Source organism: Macaca nemestrina, chromosome 3 (genome assembly GCF_043159975.1).
Source record: "Macaca nemestrina isolate mMacNem1 chromosome 3, mMacNem.hap1, whole genome shotgun sequence".
NCBI lineage: Eukaryota > Metazoa > Chordata > Mammalia > Primates > Cercopithecidae > Macaca > Macaca nemestrina.
In genome coordinates this window covers 88514139-88540143 of record NC_092127.1, presented here as the reverse complement: position 1 = coordinate 88540143, position 26005 = coordinate 88514139, and the positions used below count along the sequence as shown (strand labels likewise).

Sequence of the window (26005 nt, the reverse complement as noted above, 5' to 3'; positions counted from 1 at the left end):
ATTCTATGTAGAACCTGAGACTTGTCAATCAACAGCTAAGGGAATGAAACACTTTGCACTTGATGAGAATCAACATGATTTTCCTGAAGATATTTCAACCCATGTTGGACATTTGAGATCTGAACCAAAATAAGGAGGTTCATCCCCGTTGGACTTCAGCCTTGCCCTGCATACGTCTTTTCTAGCTCATTGGTAAGTGTCAAAATGTCAATGAAGATAAAAGAAAAGGGAATATTTCTGTTTGCTTATATGCTGGCTTGGTCATTTTATTGGATAGAGAAAACAAAGCCTCACCAACTACAAACGGCTATTTTGCTAAGCCCAGAATTGATGCAGTAAAATATGTGCTTTGGGGAAAATACATGCTTTGGGAAACTTGTTCATAGCTAGCCTTGAGGCTGACATTAGTAGTTGTGTTACAGAACGAAGTTATTTACTGATTATTACAATAATCTGAGATGTCTGGAGGACAAGGATTACCTATAGAACAGAAACACAAACATTAGGGAGACATTATTATTGAGGATATGAAAAGGACTCATAGCTTACTGAAATATATTATTTTGCATTTTTTCAGACATGTTCTTATGCTAGCTATCATTTTGTGCACAGAAAATAACCTAAACTCCCAAAAAGGAATATCAGAGTCCATCCCCTTCAATGAGTTTTTTCATGATGAACATAATGAAAAATAAAAGCACCTGCTATAACCAAGTATAAATTCATTTCCCCTTGACCTTCCAAGAGACAAAAGATCTAGGAGACAAAATACGAGACTCAGACTAATGGCTTTTTAAGAAGTTCACTCTGATGGAAGCCAGACTCCCTCTCTACCCCAGTGGCCTCTCCCAGTGTTCATTCTGCAAGAAAAACACATACATCAATGGATGAGACTTCACCAGAGGCAGATCTGGGGGCAAAGACAGAATTACCACAAAGCTCATGAAATTTAGGCTTGAGTCTTTCACTTGCATTTGCTCATTATGAGGTCATCTGGTGGGACCTAGCAATGTATTCATGGAGTCATATTTTATTTTTTTCTGTAAAATTTGCAAAACGAAGATGCCTTAACTGAAATCAGTTAAGATTACTTTCTCTTTCTCCACTGTCTCCCTTCTTCTGCTGGGTAGCATAAGAAGTGGATATTATGGGGATATGGCTAAAGGGAAATTGAGTTGGGAAATTTAGTTAGGATTTGGTGGTATATAATTATGTGGTATATAGTATCTATGTCTGTTAAGTTATGGCTAGCTGTTACAGTGTACTACTAGCGTTTTCAGGGACATGTCTTCTTCTTACTGCACTGGTAGCTCTTGCTTTGTGTGTAAATGGGCAAGCCCAGTTTTCTGATTGTAATGTAAATGTGTTTTATGGTTGTTGGTACTGGGATTCTATGGGCTGTGGAAGCCAAAAAAGTTTGAAATGTATAGAGTCATATGCTAGTTTGTGGATACTTCTTCTAATCACAGGTTGCATCAACTTATACCAGAGCACGTGGTTTCCTTTATTCTCTTTTATCAGGAAAATACTTAAAAATGTCATATATTCAAGTATATAATGCAATGTGTAATTTTTTCATTTTTGATAAAACTCATGAGAAACAGAATTTATCATGTTGCCTCTATTCCTTGTTAGTAGTACAAAAAACAAGCATACATGTGTATGAAGTCGTATGTTTCAACATTCCAACTATGTGTAATGTAACTCAAATTTTGTTTACTCCATCTTGAGAAAGACTTTCTCTTTTCCCCGTAGAAAGTGGTTTTATAAAAGTGGTAGAAAATGGTTTTACAAACTCTTTGTCATGTGAAGCAATGATCAAGTATTACAAAGCCAAAACATGTAGAAAATAAATTAGAGAAGGATGTTTGTATGACCTTTGCGGGCATTTAATATATGCAATTTGCTGTGCTACTTTCTCCTGTTCTGAATGATTATTTTTATACCCTATGTCTTTTCCGTGAAAAATGACCATCACATTTTATAAGCTTCAGGCCCCATAAATTCTTTTTTTTGTCCTTCCTAGGAGAGCTAAGTAGAGTATTTCAAAATGTCTAAAATATTCAAATGAAATTTAATGTGGCTCTGAACAAAAGTCAACAAAACTGTAAAGAGTAGTATTAAACCATATCAAGTCTCTGCCTCTCAGTCTTTCATTCTCTCTTACACACAGAGGCACACACAAATACAGAACCTGTCTAGTCTTTTCATGCTTTAGAGAACAGAACAGACATTCTCAACGTACAACATTATAATTTACATAGGAGATCAATCACCCTCACAAAGAAAATTCTGAAGTGGGTTTTATTTTCTTGTTTCTTCAAAAAGGCAAATACTTCTATTTTATTGACTTCAAATCAACTAGGAAAGTACACACTTCTCAAGCCCCTATGTCTCTAAATAATGTTTATCTACTTTGTGTGTCTGAGAACAATCTTTAAGCTCCTCTTATATTCCTAAGAAGTTGTCTCTGATTATTTATGCTGCAGATGCTAACTAGGAAAACAACGCAAAGCCATGCAGGAAAAAAATATTCAGTTCTCTCTGGGAAAACTATAAAAAAGAAACCTCTTGATCAGATGAATAGATTATATAAGTAAATCTACAAAACTAATGATGATTTTGTTTTTTTGTACACTATCTATAAAACAAAGAGAAGTCATTCAGCTTCTCTAAAAGAAACTTGAAAAGTTCTCATTTAGTTCAATATTCACACTGAAGTCTTAGAAGCTAAGCAGTGTCAGGCTCTGAACCAGTCTCTTTGCCCTTGGTCCACTCGTATGCCCTCTCCAGCACTCTAACAATAGACAGCAGGACTATAATAGCAATGGGTTCAAGTTCAGCATCCCAAATTAAACTCAAGACTTAAGAAATAGATGGAGAGGTGCAGCAAGATGGCAGAATAGAAGGCTCCACCAACCATCCCCTCCCCACCCCCTCTCGTCCCCTGCCACAAAGCCACCAATTTAACAACTATCAACACAGAAAATAAAACACCTTCATAAGAACCAAAAATCAGATGAGCCCTCATAGAACCTAGTTTTATAACTTCATATTGCTGAAAGATGGACTGAAGAAATAGGAAAAAACTCCTGAATTGCAAATGCCACCCCTTCCCCAGCCAAGGCAACAGCAGTGGCATGGTGCAGAGAGCTTCTCTGGGCACTGGGAGGGGAGGGGATAACATGGCAATTGTGAGGCATTGAATTCAGTGCCATGCTGTTGGAGCAAAAAGGAAAACCACACTAAACTTGGCTGAAGCCTGCCTACAGAGGAAACATTTAAACCAGCCCTAGCTAGAGGAGAATCATGAATCTCAGCAGTTAGAACTTGAGTACCTACAAACCTTGCCACAGAGGGCTACAGCACTCTCTGTCTTCAAGTAAACTTGAAAGGCAGTCTAGGCCATAAGGACTGCAACTCTTAGTTGAGTCCTAGCGCTGAACGAGGCCCGAAGACAGGAGACTGGCGGGGCATGTGACATACTGAGACAACAGCTGGGGCAGCTAAGGGAGTGCTGGCATCACTCCTCGCCTAACTCCAGGCTGCACAGCTCATGGCTTCAAAAGACACCCCTTCCTTCTGCTTGAAGAGAGAAAAGGAAAGAGTGGGGAGTACTTTTTCTTGCATCTTGGATACCAGCTCACCCACAGCAAGACAAGAGACTGATAAAAGTCATGAGGCCTCTGTTTCAGGCCCTCTAGCTCTCAGAAGACATTTCTAGACACACCTTGGGCCAGAAAGGAGCCTACAGCCTTGAAGGAAAGGATACAGTGCCTGCAGCATTCCTTAACTGCTAATTGAAGAGTTCTTGAGCCCTGAATAACCATCAGGGATACCCAGGTAGTATATCAAGGACCTTGGATGAGCCTCTGAGACTTGCTGGCTTCAGTGAGACTCAGCACATTACCAATTGGGTTGGCTACAGGGTAAAACTCATTCTGCTTGAGAAAAGCAGAGGGAAAAGTAAAGGAAATTTTGTCTAGCACCTTCGGTACCAGCATGGCCACAGAGGGGTAGGGCACCAAGGAGGCTCAAATATAATCTTATATTTGAGAAAACCTAAAGTATCTGCAAGAAAACTATTAAAACTGATAACAAATTTAGTAAAGTTGCAGGATGCAAAATCAACATACAAACATCAGTAGCATTTTAAAATGCCAACAGTGTCAAATGTGAAAATGAAATAACAAAGTAATCCCATTTACAATAGCCACATATAAAATTAAATACTTAGGAATTAATCAAGGAGTGAAAGATAACTATAATGAAAACCGTGAAATACCAACGAAAGAAATTGAAGAGGACACCAAAAAATGGAAAAATATTCCATGTTCATGGATCAGAAAAATCAATACTGTTAAAGTATCTATACTACTCAAAGCAATCTACAAATTCAATGCAATCCCTGTAAAAAACACCAATGACATTCTTCACAGAAATAGAAAAAAAAATCCTAAAATTTATATGAAACCACAGAAGACCCAGAATAGCCAAAGCTATCCTAAGCCAAAAGAACTAAACTGGAGGAATCATACTACCTGACTTCAAATTATACTGCAGAGCTATAGTAACCAAAACAGCATGGTACTGGCATAAAAATAGACATGTAGACCGACGGAACAGAATAGAGAACCCATAAAAAAATCCATACACCTAATGTGAGCTCATTTTTGATGAAGGTGCCAAGAACATACACTGGGGAAAATACTGTCTCCTCAATAAATGATGCTGGGAAAACTGGATATCCATATACAAAGAATGAAACTTGACCTTTTTCTATCACCATTTACAAAATCAAATAAAAATGGACTAAAGAGTTAAATCTAAGACCTCAAACTATAAAACTACTACAAGAAAACATTGGGGAAAATCTCCAGGTCATTGGTCTGGACAAAAAACTTCTTAAGCAGCACCCCACAAGCACAGCCAACCAAGGCAAAAATGAACAAATGGGATCATATCAAGTTGAAAAACTTCTGCACAGCAAAGTAAACAATCAATAAAGTGAATAAATAAGCCACAAAATGGGAGAAAATATTTGCGAACTACCCATCTGAGAAAGGATTAATAACCAGAATATATAAGGAGCTCAAACAACTCTGTAGGAAAAACAATATAGTAATCTGATTTTTAAAAAATGGGCAAAACATTTGAAGAGCCATTTCTCAAAAAAGGGCATACAAATGGAAAACAGACATATGAAAAGCTGATCATCAGAGAAATGCATATAAAAACTACAGTGATGGGAATGTAAATTAGTACAACTACCATGGAGAACAGTTTGGAGGTTCCTCAGAAAACTAAAAATTGAGGTATGATATTATCCAGCAATCCCACTATTGATATATGCCCAAAAGAAAGGAAATAAATATATCAAAGAGATACCTGCACTCCTAAGTTTGTTGTAGCACTGTTGACAATAGCTAAGATTTGGAAGCAACCTTAGTGTCCATCAACAAATGACAAGATAAAGAAAATGTGGCACATATATACAATGTAGTATTATTCAGTCATAAGAAAGAATGAGATCCAGTCATTTGCAACAACATGGATGGAATTGGAGATTATTAAGTGAAACAAGCCTGACACAGAAAGACAAACCTTGCATGTTCTCACTTATTTGTGGGGTCTAAAAATCAAAATAATTGAACTGATGAACATAGAGAGTAGAAAGATTGTTCCTAGAAGCTGGGAAATACAGTGGTGGGATTGCGGGGAGGTGGGGATGAATAATACATACAAAACGACAGTTAGAAAGAATGAATAAGACCTATTATTTGATAGCACAACAGAGTGACTATAGTCAATAATAACTTAATTGTACATTTTTAAATAACTTAAGGCATGCAATTATATTATTTGTAACTCAAAGGACAAATGCTTGAGGGAATGGATACCCCATTCTCCATGGCATGTTCATTTCATATTGCATGTCTGTATCAAAATATCTAATGTACCCCATAAGTATATATACCTAGTCTGTCCCACAAAAATTAAAAATAAAAATAAATTTAAAAAATAAATAGATTTCAGACTTTTGAATAATTTGGGAAAGCTATGAAAAACTAAAGTCAAAAAATGTAATAGTATGCAAAGATTAAATCATCATTCATTCAGCAAATATCTGTTGCATACCCATTATGACCTCATCAACTGGTCTTTAAGGAAGTAAGTACGAATCAATGAACAGGGAAGACATATACCTTTCTTATTTAAATAATAATATGCAATTATCTGTTTAATTAAAATATAGAAATATAATTATAAACACTTAATTATTAAAATTATTTAATTACAGTTGTGATAAGTTATTAGAGAAATGTATATTGTGCAATGAAACTATACAACAAGAGAACTCAATTCTAGTAATTGAGACTTCTCTGAGGAATAGATATTAAATCCCGACCGAGAGGATGATTGAGTCTTAAATAGGCAAAGGGAGAGAGTTGGGAAATTGTGAAGGACTTGAAACAGCAAAATCTCATTGCACTCAAGGCAGAGAAAAATAGGCCATGTGGCTACAGAAAAATGAGCAGGAGGGTGGTAGCACAATATGAGATCAGAAAAACTAGCAGGAGCCAGGTCATGTAAAAGGCTCTCTTGAACTTTATATTAAGGGCCAAGAGATTTCAGAAAAGTCTTCTAGGCAGGGGAGTGAGTCGCTGATGTTGTGAGAAGGGAAATGCTGTTTTTACCATAATCCTTAGTTAAAAGAGGTAAACAGATGAAACTAACAAGGCTGTTCCTTATGGGAGAAGTTGCTGAAGGAAAACTAGACTGTAAATCACAGTCTTTCCCCAGGGGGAGTCTGGGGAAAGCAATTAAGTATAGACTGGTGGTTTAGAGAAGAGAAGAAGTGCCACAAAGGCCAAAGAGAGGGTAGGCTACGTTGGACCCTAGGCAACTCTCTGTGAAAACACACATCTTCAGTAAAACTACAAAAACCAGAATAAGTTTAATGGGCCTAGATTTCTTGTGAAAGGTGTAAGAGATGTATTTCCCACCAAGTTGACTGAGTAGATGGAATACAAATAGCTCACAAAGATCCATAAGTAGAAAAGGAAGGAAACATGAGGAAATCAGGTCAGTAATGACAACAGCTACCATTTAATTAGCAGTTTCTCTGTGACAGGCTGTGCTGAGCTACTTACTTGCATGTCTTCATCTCATCCTCACAGAAACTGTGGGTCATAGTATAGTTATCTTCATTTATCAGAAACGGAAGCTTAGAAAGGTTAAGTAATTTGCAGAGGTTACACATATATTAGGTAGCAAAGCCAGTTTGAATACAGGCAACCTACCTTTGGAGCTCAGCTTTTAACCAGTAAAGTAAATTCACCGGGATTATGTAGAGGGCATTCGAGTCATCCATATTTTGGAGTTTTCAGTAATACATAAATCTTCAAAAAGAGAGAAGCCCCTAAGGAATATTCCATATACTTTCATTCATTTGTTTATCCAGCATATACTAACTGTCTATTGTATGCTCAATATTGTCCTAAGCACTAGGGAGAAAATGGTGAGCACCAGCAAAGGTCTTCTCATGAGGCTGGCAATATTCATGAGAAGATTGGTTGGGCTGGGGTTGGAAAAAGATCTTAATCAAGTATGCACAGCAATTGTCCATTTTAAACATCTATGTGATATGACATGCTATGATAAAATATTATTTGAAAATTTGATTTAGTAGAATTTGTATAAGTGAAATATTTTATCCAGTTAGGAAAATACGTCAGGGCTTTCCTGGAAAAGTGACAATTACATTTCAATTTGAAGGATACTTAAGAGTTAACAAGTCAAAGGAACCGGGGCTGAAAGGAAACAGGGATGATCACTCCAGACAGGAAGAAAACCTACAAAGGTCTTGTGGCAAGAGGTAACACAGAAGACACAAGGGACAGAACGGAGGCCAATGTATCTGGAAAGTGAGTGCAACGACAGACACACAGGGTGAGATAAGGCTGCAAAGGAAGTTGAGGAGGATGAGGTAAGGGTTTATGGGCTATGTTAAGAATATAAGCCTCTATGATAAGAGCATAGGAACAGATTTGCGTTTTGACAAGATCACTCAGTCTGCTGTATTGAGAATGGATTTGACCGAGGTAAGAGCAAATGTGGGAGTCTAGTAAAAAAGTTACTGAAAAATTCCCGGCACAAAATGATAGAAAACTTTAACTAGAGTGAAGGTAGTAGATATGAAGAGAAATGAATAAATTAGGGGGAAACTTGGAAGGTAATATTGAGAGCACTTGGTGAAGGATTCACTTAAGGATTGAGGAAGGGTGAAATGTTGCTAAGTTTGTGACATACAAAATTCCAAGAATAGCAGTGTCATTTACAGTGGTAAAGAACAAAAATAAGTTTGGTTTTGCAGATGTTGAGGTTCAGGCTCTCTCCTGAGCTATTCAAGAAGAGATGCAAATAGACACCTGCATTCTATCTGAAAGTAAGTGGAAAAGTATGTGCTGGAGATGCGAGTTTAGTATACCTTGCGTATACATTGTCATTTAAAGTAACAGGATGGATAAAATTGCCCAGGGAGAAAGGGCGTAAAAGACAGTCATCCTTTGGTATTCAGAGAAAATTGATCACAAGTCCCGTTCCATGGATACCAAAATCCACAGATGCTCGAGTCTCTGATATAAAAAGGCAAAGTATTTGCATATAACTCATGTACATCCTCCTGTGTACTTTGATTCTATATTGCTTATAATACCTAGTACAGTGTAAATGTTAGGTAAATAATTGTTACAGTGTATCGTTATTTATTTGTATTATTTTAAATTATTGTATTGTTACTTTATATTGATTTTGCATGTGTGGAATATTTTTACTCCAGGTTTGGTTGGTTGAATCCACAGAAGTGGAATCTGCAGATATGGTGGGCTGAGAGTGATCCCAACATTTAATTGCTGGGTAAAGAATGAGGAATCTACTACACAGACAAAAAGAAAATCCAAAAAGATGAGGTTAAAATCTCTTGACAGAGAAAAGGAAAGAAAATGTCTCAAGAAGAGTGTAGAGACCCATACTATCGAATGCTATTAGAAGGCTAAGTAAGATGAGACTTTAAGTTTCTGTTTGTATTTAGCCACATGGAGGTTGTGGTGTGATGACAGGTTGTTCCCAACAGGTGACGTGAGTGAAAGTCATACGGGATCAGTTGATGCATGATTAGAAGATTGGGGACTAACCTGAGGAAATGTAATTTCAAGAATAAGAGAACATTTTTGAGAAGTTTATCTGGAAAGTATAGGAAAAGACGAAGAAAGGATTTCTGGGACATGGAAACTCTTTTGGAGTGGATCAGTCATGATTAGGAGTTGGGACATTTAGACACAGATGGGAGTCAAAGATAATTCTCAAATGTCTTGTGTGAATGATCAAATGATTTACAGGGTTGTCTATGAAAAAAAGAAACTACAGGAGTTGCTGCTTTGTGGGGTAGAATATGGATTAACGTTAGAGCATGTTGAGTTTGGGATGTCTATAAAAACACTAAATAAAAATAGTCTGTCAAGGCCAAGCATGGTAGCTCACATCTGTAATCCCAACATTTTGGAAGGCTGAAGCGGTAGAATCACTTGAGCCCAAGAGTTCTAGACCAGCCTGGGCAACATCGGCTGCTAAACCCTCTGTTTACGAGACCCTACAAAACCTTATATTTATTTAAAAAATTATTTAAAAATTACTCAGATGTGGGGTGTGCACCTGTGGTGCCAGCATCTCAGGAGGCTGGGATGGGAGGCTGGGATGGGAGGCCAAGGAGGTCAAAGTTGTAGTAAGCTATGATCACACTGCCACTGGACTCCAGCCTGGGAGACAGAACGAGAACCTGTCGCCAAAAAAAATAAATAAATAAAAATAAAGGCTGTCAACAGATGGAATGGGGCTCAGAAGAGAAGATGAGGTTAAAGATTTTAGGAGGGGCAGCTCTGGATTATACATGGTAGTTAAAGCCATGAAATAGATAAGATATCAAAGAAGAACATGTACAGAGAGGAGTAAAGAGAGATTAAACCCAACCTGGAGGATCCCTATCACTTAAAAAATCACAGTGTGGGAGAATACATGAAAACAGCAACCAGAAAGATAGGAGGAAAACCAGAAGTTTCTGTCTCGAAAGACAAAGACAGAGATTGCCTAGAGAAGAAAATTGTCAATTTACATCAAATGATTCTGAAAGGTCAAATAAGATGGGATTAAAAAATGTTATTGGATGTAGGGCCATGAAGATCATTGATCACTGTACTGGAAGCTATGGAATAAAGGGTTAGAGTTAGTGTGGGAATCAAATTTTAGAGTTAATAGGATATAAAGATGAAGAATCAGCGTGTAGACAATCCTTTCAAGAAGCTTGAAAAGAGTTGAAGAGGTAGTAGTAAAACTGAGAAGGCTGTAGGGCTGTATCAGCTGTAGGTACTATCAGTTGTAAATACTATGTGGCTCTTCATATTCCTGTGGCACCGCGTGCCTCCCAGACCATTGGCCCAGTGCAGGACAACCAATTGTGTTTGACCAACGCAGGTTCACGTCTGGGTTCAACTTGCCCTGGGAACACCAAGCCTTCCCTCTTGGCTACGTTTTATGCAGCCAAGTTGACCAGATGCACCCCTGAATTTTTTGGCTTCTCTTGCCATTTCTGAGTTTGGAGGAATCATAACCACACTGACAGAGTCCACTGTGGAATCTGACATCCAAAAGTACCAGACCACAAAATTCAAAACAGTGGAGAAGTGAACTCCTTGAGGGCTACACACTGCCCCATACAAAACAAGAGCTAGGAGGGAGTTAGGCAAATCGATTTCCTCACCTTTCTTTCTTCCCAGGACTACTAGGGTCACATTTTCTTCTTGCAGCCTGCCTGGAAAAAACTGCAAATGTCAAGCAGTTGCATCTGTTGAACAACAATGTACACTTTAGAGTTTTCATGAAAAGAGGTAGCTATTTGGTAACACCTCATTTAGTATTGCCTTACATTCTTTCTTTTCTTATTTTTTTTCTCTCTTAAATAAGACATCAACACTTTCATCTTGGTATGAGGCTCTCTAGTTTATAGCAAACCTGAGGTAAAACAAGGGTAGATTCAGGAAACCATTTTTTTTTTTTAAGGAGGGGAAGAGCTGAGCATGTCCAATTACTGATGATAAGAATCTAGTCAGGAGGAAATGTTGAAGATGCAGGAGAAGGAGAGAATTATCACTGGGGTAAGGTTTTCAAGTAAGGAGGAGGGACAGGCTCCCTAGCACGTGTGGAAAGTAAAACAAAGTTTTTCTGAGCTTTAATTATGTTCCAGGATCTCTTCACAATTATGGAAATGTTTTTTTTTTTTATTTTTTTTTTTCATTTTTATCCTCACACCATCTTTTGAAGTAATTCTTACCATTTTTTTCATGTTGCGGGTGAAGAAACTGAGACACAGAACTTCTAAGGAATTTTCTCAAGTCACACAATTTAGGTGGAAGAGAAATTATTATACATCTATTCTATTTCTAGAGCCTTCTATTTCTAGGGCCAATATTCTCACTCAGTGTATTTTACTGCCTATCTTTCATTAAAGAGGATAATTTCTTCTATCGTGATAAGAGGAAAGGAAGAGAGGTTGAATGCAGTTGCAGATTTGAAGATGTTCACAGTCTGTGGTGGACTCCATCAGCAGTGAAGAGTGACTGGAAGAAGGGCGTTTTGGGAATTTGGCAACAGTATGAAAAATTGGAAATCATTTCGTGGATAGCCTAAGTTCTTGTAATATCCTGCCACCCATTCATATTGCTTCTGCCTTTGTCTTTCTCCAATCTATTGTCAACACAGCAATAGACTGATTCTGTTAAATAAGTCAGATCATATCACTGTACTCAGACAAACCAATGACTTTCCATCTTACTTAGTAAGAACCAAACAATTCTTATTAAGACCTGCACGGCACTACATTATTCAATCCTGCCCCTATCTGTCTCCTCGTTGAGCTCATCTACTTTTCTTCCCCTTGTTCACTCAGATCCAAACTTCCATGAAAACACTGGTCATGATCTCAGTGCTGTTGCACCTACTACTTCCTCTGCCTGGGATAGAGGACTCTTCCTCAAGATGCCCAGGAGGCTGGTTTCTACAGCTTTTTCAGGTTTGCTCAAAAGTTGCCTCTTAGAGAAGCCTTTCCTGGCCACACTCAACTGCCCTACCAATATTTTCTATCTCCTTCCCTTCTATACTATTTTCTTCTCAGCACTTATAATTATGTATCATAAATACTTTAATTTTTTGTCTTATTGTCTGTCTTTCCCACTAGAATTTAAAGTTCCTCAAGGAAAGAGTTTCTAATCTTTTTTTTTTTTTTTTTTTTTTTCAGTGTGATATCCTTAGCAGCTAGTATAATGCCTGGCTCATACTACCTTAGTAAATACTTGCTGAATGAGTGAATAATTGGGGAGAGTGGGAGAGCCAGGTTCCTGGTAATATATGCTAAGATATCTAGGCAATACAAGACACTAGGTTGAAGGTAGTGACCAGGAATATGTAGTTTTCTGCTTTTATATTTCTCATTTGCTAGAGTACAGATACGAGGTGGGGTGTTTTTTATACCAGAATTTGTTCTAGACATGTCTTTTCTGCCTTGTGTTCTACCTTAGACAAAAGCTTGGACTTCTTTTTATGTCTTATGAATCTTTAGACAGACAAAAACTAATGATAAGCCACTTTTAGAGGGATTTTAAAAATTCAGATGGGCATTATTAATTGTTATATCTATGAGATATATTTTGAATAAAGGAAATTGTTTTTGTATCAACAGCATGAACAGAAATTCAGACCTTAACTTATATATCTGTTTTTTTTTAACTTTGAAAAAAATTTGTTATTTGTTGAGAAATATGTGAATTTGCAGCTTTAGATGTTCTATTCAGGCAGCGTTTAAGTTTGGAGGGTCAACAGACCAGATTTGGAGTCCTGATGTGTTAGTCAGTACATTTCCATCTAATTTTCCATTCCCAAGAAATGGAAAAGTTTGAGTCATTAAGTGATAAGAAGCTTCCTAATTGAGACAAACAAGTTTTCTAGTGCAGCATAGAAAGTTAGACTTAGCTATAATTGAGAAGACCAAAGATAAAGGAGAAATTCTTATGAGAACTTAAGGAAACTCGCATGATCTTCAACAGGTTAACGGCATGCACACAGGAGCAGTGTTTCGTTTTTGTTTTGTTTTTTTTTTCAAATTTTCTGAGCACAGGAACTCCTGAAGTGTTTGCTAAATGCAGAATCCCCCAGGTTTAATGTATGAGCATCTGTAAAGCTAAGGCCCTAGAATTTTACATTTTAATAAGCACCACAGCTGATTTCATTGTAAGCCATTAATAAACCAAACATGGACAAACATTATTGTATAACATATCCTGTAATAAAAAAAAGAAACATTGCCACTAAGTTAACCAAATTAATGAAAGTTAGACACTAAAGCTCCTACATATTCCTAAAGCAGGAAACTCTATGGACTCTTTCAGTCTTTTCACTTTTGTTCTAAACAAATGTATGAACCATTGCTTGGTTATTCATTTTAAATTTGTTTAATTGAATTGAAATGGCAATTAGAAGAGCGAATGATGCCTGTTAAAGCCGGGCAGGCTGAGGTCTAGTAAGAACTAACAGATGAGAGTCTGTCGGGGAATTAAGAAAACAACAATTTCCAAAAGCACACAAAAGCGCAGAAAGCACTGCAGTCTAGGATCTGTTTAGGCAGGGATAAACCGATCTCAATCACTCCAGAGGGCATTCCTGCTTTACAGCCTAATAATGTCCCTGAGTTAACAACATAAGATTCCATCATTCTTAGTACTCTTTGTTTAAGCTTTCAGGGAGGCACAGTGAGTCTTCCAAAGACTTAGATGCAGAAAAATAATATTAAATATATATTAGAGTAAATTTCAGTTATTTGGAAAATTAACGGAAGTAGAAAAGTTTATTCCCCAGAGAAATGAAATACATACTTTCCGTGTGGACAGTGGTTAAATAACCCTCTTCTGTTGGACTTGTGGTCTCGTGGGTGGTAACATAATTTTTCCTTTAGGTGCCAGAAATTGGGTAAGATTATTGCCTGAGACAGCACAGGACAGCAACAGTGAGAGATGAAAGCCTCGTCAGTGTGCGCCAGAGTTTTGCAACTCCAAACGCAGTCCATCATGGACCAACAACTGCAGCATCACCTGGCAGCTGTTAGAAGTACAGACTCTCAGATCCCACCCCAGATTCCTGAGTCAGAATCCATAATTTGATACAATTCTCAGGTACATTAAAGTTTGAAAAGTGGCATGCTAGTGAACTGCGATTTTTGTGTCAAGGGATGTACTTGGTGTTGAAGAACTGGGTTCAGAGTTCAGAGAGTAGGTGTTCAAAGCAGCTTCAAGTCATACAAAAGAGCCAAGAATAACCCAAGAGCTTCCACATATCTCTGTAAACAGGGTTAGAGGTTGTCAAGGTCACAGGCAGTACAGATGCCATGGAACATTTTTTTTCTTAAGAAATCTCAATTTTCAATCTCACATTTTCTTTAAAGTGTTTTTCACTGTAACACAAATATTGAAACACACAAATGTGTGTACAAATTAATGCATTTTAATACTGTTTTAATGAGGTAAAATTTACATGTAATAAAATGCATAACTTTTGAAGAATGTGTCCATCAGATAATTGGTACTCTGATCAAAGCATAAAACATGCTCATCACCCCAGAAATCTCTCTCTTATCCTCTCAAATTAATTTTTAGTCCCTGTGCAACTGCTGTTTTAATTTCTATCACTATAGATAGTTTTACTTGTTCCTGAACTTAATACAAACAGAACCAAACATTATAAACTTTTTTGTGTCTAGATCCTTTTCCTTGACGTACTGCTTTTGTGATTAACCTTATATTATTGTACATATCAATAATTTGCTACTTACTAGTGACTAGTGTAGTATGAATATACCACAATTTGTTCATTCTCCTGTTGATGGACGTTTGGGTTGTTTCCAGCTTTTTGGTATTATGAATAAAGCAGCTATAAAAAAATATACTTATACAAGCCTTTTGTGGGCAGTGCTTCATTTCTCTTAGGTAAATATCTAGGTGTAGAAATTACTGTTAACTTTCTGAGAAATTACTAGTTTTCCAAAGCCGTTGTACCATGTTATGCTCTCACCAGCTCCACATGCTTGCTAGAATTTCAATTGCTCCACATCCTTGCTAGCATTTAGTGTGGTGTTATCAGTCTCTTTAATTTTAACTATGTGAAATGGCTATGAAATGGTAAGTTTGTGAAATGGTGCATTTCACTGCTTATGAATAATGCCAAACACCTTTGTGTGTGTGCTTGTTCCTTATCTGTATATCTTCTTTAGTGAAGAATCTGTTCAAGTTTGTGGCAGATGTATTTGCCAAAATAATAATGAAAATAGGTACAATGATATCTCCCAATCTAACACATACTTCTATTCTTTTTTTTTTTTCGGGGCAGGGATGGAGTCTAGCTTTGTCGCCCGGGCTGGAGTGCAATGGCGCAATCTTGACTTGCTGCCACCTGTGCCTCCCGGGTTCAAGCAATTCTCCTGCCTCAGCCTCCCCAGTAGCTGAGATTACAGGTGCCCACCGCTATGCCCAGCTAATTTTTCTTTCTTTTGTATTTTTAGCAGAGATGGGGTTTCACTGTGTTGGCCAGGCTGGTCTCGAGCTCCTGACCTCGTGACCCACCTGTCTCGGCCACCCAAAGTGCTGGGATTACAAGCATGAGCCACTGCGCCCAATCTATAATGCATTCTTGACATTCCTACCATTAGGTGGTTGGGAGTGTGTCACTTTATCTGAAAAAAAGGAGGGCAATCTTGCTACTGCCTTGGATGATAGCTTATGGTGGAAGTTTTACTAGATGACTTCAGAGGCTAGATTCTAAAAGGTGATGTGCTTCACCTAGTTCTGTGGGAATGTCTCTCTTGAGAGCCAGTTATTATGCAGTTTGAAAACCTGTGCCACTTCGTGCAGGGGTCCAGCTGGATAGGAACCTACAGCCAACACCAACTTGCAAGATGTGAGTGCACTATCCTAGAAGTGGATCTTTTAGCCCCATCTGAACTGCCTTAGCTGGTACCAAGTGAAGCAGAGACAAGTTTTCCCCACTGAGCTTTATCCAGATTGTAGATTCATGAGCAAAATAAATGATTGTTGTTGTGTTGAGTCACTTATTTATGGGGTGATTTTTTTATACAGCATCAGTACAGAACAGATTTTGGTTGTTTCATAACAAAAATTGGCTTTGTGACTAAATGATGAGAAAAAAAAAAACAATGTTAGTGAAATTCGAAGGCCTTTAAGCAGCAGCCTAAGAAAACTTGGAAGGCTGCCAACGGAGCATCTAATGTAATGAAATTGGAACCTGCAGCAAAGGGGACTGTTGTAATAGAGAGATGTGTGACCACACTGGCATCTGAGGTAATGAGAAAAATAGGAAATTTGTCAAATTTATCAAAGTACTAAATGAACTCCATATCAGTTCATCAAGAGTCAGCAGCAAGCGTTTTCTTAAAGGGCTGGATAGTACATATTTCAAGCTTGGAGACTATAGGGCTTCTGTTACAACTTCTGAACTATGCCATTGTAGCATGAAAAAGATATAGAACATACATAAATAAATGGGCAGGAATATGTTATAATAAAACTTTATTTACAAGAATGGATGCAACTATGGTTTAGACATGATTTGTTTGTCCCTGGAAAAACCCATGTTGAAATTTGATGCCCAGTGTGGCAGTATTGGGAGGTGGATCCTAGTGAGGGGCGTTTGTGTTATGGGGGCAGATGCCTAATGAATAACTGGGTGCTGTTCTCTTGGTGGCGAGTAAGATCTTGCTCTTGGGAATGGATTATCTCCTGAAAGAATGGGTTGTTGTAAAGCCAGGATACTGCTCACGATTGTCTCCTTTTTGCATGATTCCACTTTCCCTTTGATCTTATCCACCCTGTTGTGACAAAGCACAAAAGTCCTTGCCGGAAGCCAAAGCCATGCCATAAACGTCTCAGCCTGCAGAACTATGAAATAAATAAACCTCTTTTCTTTATAAATTACCCAGTCTTAGGTATTTTTTATAGCAACACAAAACAAACTGTGACAGACACTGTCCCACAGAGCATGGTCTGCTGATTCATCGTATAGGTAGAGATTTCCAGGCAGAATATTAAAAGGGCCACCTGATATATTCTTGTTGTTTATGATAAAATGCAAAAAGAGAGAGAGGAATCAAAGATGAAATGTATAGGAACCAAGACTTGCTAGATTTGGAAAGAAACCTGTTTCTTATTCCCTGACTCTCCAGATGGCAGAAGTAACAAAATTTTTAGGGAAAAGATCAAATCCAGTGCAGTAACTTAAGAGCCATTTTGTTACTTCTGCGGTAATTTAAGATATCAGGAAGATGATAGTTTATAGAACCTTTCTCTTTTTTTGTTTTTTTGTTTGTTTGTTTGATAGGGTCTCGCTCTGTCACCCAGGCTGGAATGCAGTGGCACAAATATGACTCACTGCGATTTCCTGAGATCAAGTGATCTTGCCACTTCAGCTTGGTGAGTGGCTGGGACTACGGGTGCACACCACTATTCCTGGTTAATATTTTATTTTTCTTTTTACTTTGTGGAGATGGGATCTCACTCTGTTGTCCAGACTGGTCTTGAACTCCTGGGCTCAAGCAATCCTCCCACCTCAGCCTCTCAAAGTTCTGGGATTACAAGCGTGAGCCACCACAACTGGCCCATAGAATCTTTCAAAAAAAAAAAAAAGTATGAATTCATGAGCTACAGAGTATTATTTTAAGGAGGCAGTACTTGATCCTGATCAAGAAAGTGGCAACTTGTACCAAGATGGTTTTCAGAATTGATATTGACCACTGACTGATGTCTGTGACCTATTCCCTGCTTCCCTCCTTTTGAATCTGTCTAAAGCAGTTAAGTATGCCTTTTTCACTAGTACTTGCTGGATATGGGAGGGGGGGCATATACCTTGTTTCTTTAGTTCATATGGCTTTATATTGAAAGGAATCATGTTAAGAATATAAAACAATCCATCTTGTCTGCACTGGTATATGGTTTAGATGACAAGATTCTGGACTTCAAAATTCAGCCTGATGATGTAATGGATGAGATTTTTGAAGGTTTTAGAAGGAGGTGAGTGTATTTCAGATGGGAAAAGAATATAAATAATATGTGGCCAGAAGGTGAACTGTGGCACTTTTAAAACATAGCCCCCAAATTATTTTACACTTGTTCCATTAAGATACAGGTTCTACAGCCTGTTCCATTGAATTTAAGCTTTGTAATTGGTTCGCTAATCCATTACAGCAGAAGAAATATTGAGCCAGTTTATGACCCTAGACTTAATAGCCTGCAGCTTCTTCCACTTCTATTTTCTCTTTGAATGCTTACCCTTAGAACCCAACTACTCTGCTGCAAGGAACCAAGCACCCCTGCGGACAGGCCGTGTGTGATGTGTTATGGACAATAGCCTCTGATGAGGTTCCCGTCTCTTTCCAGAAACAATTTCCGGACATGTAAACGGGCAATACCCCCAGGCACTGAGTTATTGTCTATTAATGCTTTCATGTTATCTGAGCCATTGCTGCATTAAGTAGATACATGCTGCCCCCTTGGAGCCTTGCCCAAATTGCAAATTTGTGAACAAAATAAATGATTGCTTTTGTTTTCAGTCATTAAGTTTGAGATGGCGCATTACGTAGGGATAGACAACTGGAACAAAGTTTTTTGCTCATTTTTAAATTTTTTAAAAATAGTTTGTAGGAGTCTTCTCTATATTCAAGATACAAGACTTTGTCTGATATAGGCACTGAAAATATGTCTTACGAGTCTATGACTTGCTTTTTCCTGTAATTAATGATTAGTTTTGCCTAGCAGGAGTTTTAGTTTTGATGTAATACAGCTTACTTTTTTTCTCTTATGGTTAGTGCTTTCCGTTCCATTTTTGAATGAAACTGCACCTACTCTAAGTTGATGAAGCATTTTTATGTTTTTTTTCAAAAGGCGTAACAGTTTTTGCTTTTAAATTTAGGTCTATAATCAATCTGAATTTATTTTTTCAGTATGGTGTACAGTAAGTGTTGAAATCTGTATTTTTCTATATGTTAGCTAAACATTCCAGCACGCTTTGTTGAAAACACGATTTTTCCCCAATTGATTTGTTTTGCTACCTTTGCTAAAAAATTTTGACCAGGAGTGGTGGCTCACGCCTATAATTCCAGCACTTTGGGAGGCCAAGGAGGGCAGATCACCTAAGGTTGGGAGTTCACAACTAGCCTGACCAACATGGAGAAACCCTGTCTCTACTAAAAAATACAAAATTAGTCAGGTGTGGTGGTGCGAGCCTGTAATCCCACTTACTTGGGAAACTGAGGTAGGAGAATCACTTGAACCTGGGAGGGGGATGTTGCCGTGAGCAGAGATTGGGCCATTACACTCCAGCCTGGCAGAGTGAAACTCTGTTTCAAAAAAAAAAATAAATAAATAAATAAATAAGTCTTATAACTCTCCCTTCTGCTCCAGTAATCACTTTGTCTGTTTTTCATGCATGATTAATACAGACTTACAGGAAGTATTGAAATCAGGTAGTGAAGTTCTTCCAATTTTGTTCTTATTTTTAAAAATTGTTTTGGTTATTTAAGATCTTTTGCTTTTCTGTATTAACTTAAAATCAATTGTTAAATTTTTACAAAAGAGCCTATTAGAATATTGGTTGGCATTAAGTTGAATCTATAGATCAAGCATGGAACTCTTATCTTAATAATAGTTTTCCAGTCTACAACCATAGTTCCTCTCTCCATTTTTTTCCAGCTGAAAATCAACATTTTTCTCTTATTCTCAATCTTAGGGGAAACACATACATTAGTTTACTATTAAGTATAATTTCCCATAGGTATTCTTTTTGTAAATGCTTTCTGTCAGGTTGAGGAAATGTATTTTGGTTTCAGTTTGATTAATGTGTTTTACTGCATTTATTGAGTTATGTTTTCCTTTATTCTCTTAACATGGTAAATTACACTGGTGATTTATGCCTATTAAACCAACCTTGCATGCTGGGATATAAGCTACTTGCTCATAATAAATCTATATATTTTATAATATTATATATTATATTATATAAGTATAGTATATATTTATATTATATATAGTATATATTATAGTATATAATATGTGTAGTATATAATATAGAGTATATATATTATAGTATATAATCATACTATTATAAAATGAAATTTATAATAAATCTATAAATCCCATCTATATATTGCTGAATTATATTTACTACTGTTAAGAATTTTTGTCACTTTTGTGTATGAGGGGTAATGGACTCTATTTTTTTTAATGCCTCTAGCATCTTTGCAAGTTTTGGTAACAGGGCTAAGTAGGTCTCATAAAACAGTTTTGGATATGTTTCCTCTTCCTATGTTTTCCAAAAGAGTTTGTATACATTTGTTATTATTTCTTTCTTAAATGTTTGGTAGAAAATACCAGTGGACCCATCTGAATCTAGATTTTATTTAGGGGAATATTATTTTTTATAATATATAAAATTGATCTCTTTAATAAGTCTATAAAACTCTTTACATTTTCTATTTCTTATCAGTCTTGAAAGGTGTTTTTTGATGACTTTGTTCATTTCATTTATGTTGTCGAATTTCTTGACCAAAGATCTTCCTAACTTTTTTTATTATATACTTAGTATCTATAGGATCTGTAGAGATAAGCTGTCTTTCATTCCTACTACTGGTAATTTGTTTGTGTGCACATTTCCCTTCTTGATTAATCCCACTAGTGTGTTTTCAATTTTATTTATCATTTCAAATAACTAATTTTAAACTTTGTTAAGTTTCTTTATTTTTTCTTACTCATATTTCATTAATTTACTCTCTTTATTACTTTTTTCTCTTTCCTTTTGGTTTTATCCACTCTTTCTTTTCCCACTTCTTAAGATGAATACTCATTACACTGATTTTAAATCTTCCTTATTTTCTAAAACCACACACTACATATTTTGGTATATTGTGTTTTATTATTATCTCATTCACAATATTGTCACATCTTTTGTGATTTCTTCTTTCACTTGTGGGTCATTTAGAAGCGTGTTACTTAATTATGAAATAATCATGAGTGGTATTACATATATTACTGATTTTTAATAATTTTATTACTTAATTTTATTTTAATTTTTCCAAGAACATATTCTGAATGATTTTATTCTTTTTAAGTTATTGATGCTTACTTTATGGCCAAACATATGATTTAATTTGGTGATCAATTTATGGGTATTTAAACATAATGTGTGTTCTGCCATTTTGGGGCAAGGTATTGTTCTCTAAATGTCAAATAATTCAAGGTAATTGATAATGTGGTCATGTTTTCTGTGTCCTTCCTGATATGTCAATATTTTCTTGTTCTAGTAATTGATGAGAATTGAGTATTAAAATCTTCCTCTATGATTGTGGATTTATCTAAATTTCTCTTTAAGTTTTTTTGTGTATATAGGATTGTAATGTCTTCATGAATAATTGATCATTTTATTATTATGCAACATCCTTATTTATTTACAGTAAACTGTTTCTCTTTAATTTATTTTGGCTAATATTTACATAGCCTCTCCAGCTTTTGCATGCTTATGGTTTGTATACATTTTTCATCTTTTTATTTTTAGTATATTTGTATTTTAAATTTACAATGCATCTCTTCCATACATTTTTTTAAATTTAAACATTCTTGAAAATTTTAGTCAGTCAGTAAAACAAATATTGTTATAAATAATTCTATAAAGTGGGAAACTGATATAAAGAAAATTTAAAAATCTGGCCTACTCCTCAAACTATGGTCTTCTAGCTTACAACATTGTATTATCTGAACAAGATAACATAAACCATTTGATTTATCAAAACTGAATTTGACCCAAAACAGTAAATACAGCATAAGTTAGTTAAACATATGTTGTGATCTATTTGCCTGATATCTTCAGCTTCAGCTGCAAATCTTACTATAATCATAGCAAGATATAACAATGATATCTAACCTCAACCTATCTTCTGAGCTCCATTTTATATTTACAATACCTTTTTAGAAACTTTTGTTTAGATAAACTGTAGGCATTGCAAATAAATAATTCTATGTTTTCATCTCACTTTGTCCATAAGATCTGTCTTTATTTATTTAGCATTTTGGTTAATTAAACCAGTACTAATTCACTGAACAAGTCATCTTTTACTTTTTGTTTCTTATTTATTTCTCTTAATAAGTCAACCAGTTTTTGTTTTATTTTTCTCTTTCCTTCTATTTAAGATAGTTCTTTAACACATCCCTGCTTCTCTGGTTAGACTTCATCCTCTCAGTTGTGAAGTACTGCAAGAGTGTCTTAATTGGTCTCCTACATCCAGTCATTTTCTCCACCAAAATCACAGTGACAACCAGAATCATTCGACAATATTCAACCAAATCTGTAAATCTTTTTCTAGTTGTGCCAAAAAAAAAGAGAAAAAAGTTCACGATCTCTACTCTTTATGGTTTGTGTGATAAAGCATTTCTATTTAACACATTTTCTGTATCCAGTCATCTGTTGATAGACACTTAGGTTGCTTCCAAATCTTCACTATTGTAAACAATGCTGCAACAAACATGAGAGTGCAGGTGTCTCTTCAATATACTACTGATTTTCTTTCTTTTGGGTATATAACCAATAGTGGAGTTGCTGGATCGTATGGTAGCTCTATTTTTTACTTTTTGGGGAACCTCCAAACTATTCTCCATAGTGCTTGTACTAATTTTATAGAAGAACAGGGTCACCATAGCCAATAACAACTTACTTGTACATTTAAAAATAATCAAAAGATTATAAATAGTTGTTTGTAACACGAAAGATAAATGCCTGAAGGAATGAATACCTCATTCTCCATGACGTGATTATTTTACATTGCATGCCTCTAACAAACTCATGTACCCAATATATATTGTATATCTACTTTATACCCACAAAAATTAAAAATAAAAAGTAAAGATCTCTAAATTTGGCAGATATCAATTCTCTTTGCAATGGCATTTATTACACAGTCATGCATTTACTCTTTCTACTAACTGAGGTATTTTCTCTCTACTCTCTGCTTGGCCATGACCTTCTATCTATCTGTCTGTCTTCCTGTTTGTCTGTCTATCTATCTATCTATCTATCTATCTATCTATCTATCTATTCTTTGAGTCTCAATATAAATGTGACTTTCTTTTTTTTATTTTTTTATTTTTGATTTTTTTTTATTTTTCTTTTTATTATTATACTTTAACTTCTAGGGTACATGTGCATAACGTGCAGGTTTGTTATATATGTATACTTGTGCCATGTTGGTGTGCTGCACCCATCAACTCATCAGCACCCATCAACTCGTCATTTACATCAGGTATAACTCCCAATGCAATCCCTCGCCCTTCCCACCTCCCCGTGATAGGCCCCGGTGTGTGATGTTCCCCTTCCTGAGTCTAAGTGATCTCATTGTTCAGTTCCCACCTATGAGTGAGAACATGCAGTGTTTGGTTTTCTGTTCTTGCGATAGTTTGCTGAGAATGATGGTTTCCAGCTGCATCCATGTCCCTACAAAGGACACAAACTCATCCTTTTTTATGGCTGCATAGTATTCCATGGTGTATATGTGCCACATTTTCTTAATCCAGTCTGTCACTGATGGACATTTGGGTTGATTCCAAGTCTTTGTTATTGTGAATAGTGCCGCAATAAACATACATGTGCATGTGTCTTTATAGCAGCATGATTTATAATCCTTTGGGTATATACCCAGTAATGGGATGGCTGGGTCATATGGTACTTCTAGTTCTAGATCCTTGAGGAATCGCCATACTGTTTTCCATAATGGTTGAACTAGTTTACAATCCCACCAACAGTGTAAAAGTGTTCCTATTTCTCCACATCCTCTCCAGCACCTGTTGTTTCCTGACTTTTTAATGATCGCCATTCTAACTGGTGTGAGATGGTATCTCATTGTGGTTTTGATTTGCATTTCTCTGATGGCCAGTGATGATGAGCATTTTTGCATGTGTCTGTTGGCTGTATGAATGTCTTCTTTTGAGAACTGTCTGTTCATATCCTTTGCCCACTTTTTGATGGGGTTGTTTGTTTTTTTCTTGTAAATTTGTTTGAGTTCTTTGTAGGTTCTGGATATTAGCCCTTTGTCTGATGAGTAGGTTGCAAAAATTTTCTCCCATTCTGTAGGTTGCCTGTTCACTCTGATGGTAGTTTCTTTTGCTGTACAGAAGCTCTTTAGTTTAATTAGATCCCATTTGTCAATTTTGGCTTTTGTTGCTGTTGCTTTTGGTGTTTTAGACATGAATTCCTTGCCCATGCCTATGTCCTGAATGGTATTACCTAGGTTTTCTTCGAGGGTTTTTATGGTATTAGGTCTAATATCTAAGTCTCTAATCCATCTTGAATTAATTTTCATATTAGGAGTAAGGAAAGGATCCAGTTTCAGGTTTCTACTTATGGCTAGCCAATTTTCCCAGCACCATTTATTAAATAGGGAATCCTTTCCCCATTTCTTGTTTTTCTCAGGTTTGTCAAAGATCAGATGGCTATAGATGTGTGGTATTATTTCTGAGGACTCTGTTCTGTTCCATTGATCTATATCTCTGTTTTGGTACCAGTACCATGCTGTTTTGGTTACTGTAGCCTTGTAGTATAGTTTGAAGTCAGGTAGCGTGATGCCTCCAGCTTTGTTCTTTTGACTTAGGATTGTCTTGGCAATGCGGGCTCTTTCTTGGTTCCATATGAACTTTAAAGCAGTTTTTTTCCAATTCTGTGAGGAAACTCATTGGTAGCTTGATGGGGATGGCATAGAATCTATAAATTACCTTGGGCAGTATGGCCATTTTCACGATATTGATTCTTCCTATCCATGAGCATGGTATGTTCTTCCATTTGTTTGTGTCCTCTTTTATTTCACTGAGCAGTGGTTTGTAGTTCTCCTTGAAGAGGTCCTTTACTTCCCTTGTAAGTTGGATTCCTAGGTATTTTATTCTCTTTGAAGCAATTGTGAATGGAAGTTCATTCATGATTTGGCTCTCTGTTTGTCTGTTCTTGGTGTATAAGAATGCTTGTGATTTTTGCACATTAATTTTGTATCCTGAGACTTTGCTGAAGTTGCTTATCAGCTTAAGGAGATTTTGGGCTGAGACAATGGGGTTTTCTAAATATACAATCATGTCATCTGCAAACAGGGACAATTTGACTTCTTCTTTTCCTAACTGAATACCCTTGATTTCTTTCTCTTGCCTGATTGCCCTAGCCAGAACTTCCAACACTATGTTGAATAGGAGTGGTGAGAGAGGGCATCCCTGTCTTGTGCCAGTTTTCAAAGGGAATTTTTCCAGTTTTTGCCAATTCAGTATGATATTGGCTGTGAGTTTGTCATAAATAGCTCTTATTATTTTGAGATACGTTCCATCAACACTGAATTTATTGAGCGTTTTTAGCATGAAGGGCTGTTGAATTTTGTCAAAGGCCTTTTCTGCATCTATTGAGATAATCATGTGGTTTTTGTCTTTGGTTCTGTTTATATGCTGGATTACGTTTATTGATTTGCGAATGTTGAACCAGCCTCGCATCCCAGGGATGAAGCCCACTTGATCATGGTGGATAAGCTTTTTGATGTGCTGCTGGATCCAGTTTGCCAGTATTTTATTGAGGATTTTTGCATCGATGTTCATCAGGGATATTGGTCTAAAATTCTCTTTTTTTGTTGTGTCTCTTCCAGGCTTTGGTATCAGAATTTCATATCCAGCCAAACTAAGTTTCATAAGTGAAGGAGAAATAAAATCCTTTACAGATAAGCAAATGCTTAGAGATTTTGTCACCACCAGGCCTGCCTTACAAGAGACCCTGAAGGAAGCACTAAACATGTAAAGGAACAACCGGTACCAGCCATTGCAAAAACATGCCA

At 36.5% G+C, this 26005-nt stretch overlaps 1 long non-coding RNA gene across 1 annotated transcript; it reads left to right on the top strand.

The window, feature by feature from the left end:
* Positions 1–26005, top strand: LOC139362187 (uncharacterized). The gene is made up of 3 exons (XR_011620564.1): positions 1–192; positions 14060–14276; positions 25820–26005. It is a non-coding gene; the product is annotated as an uncharacterized lncRNA (long non-coding RNA).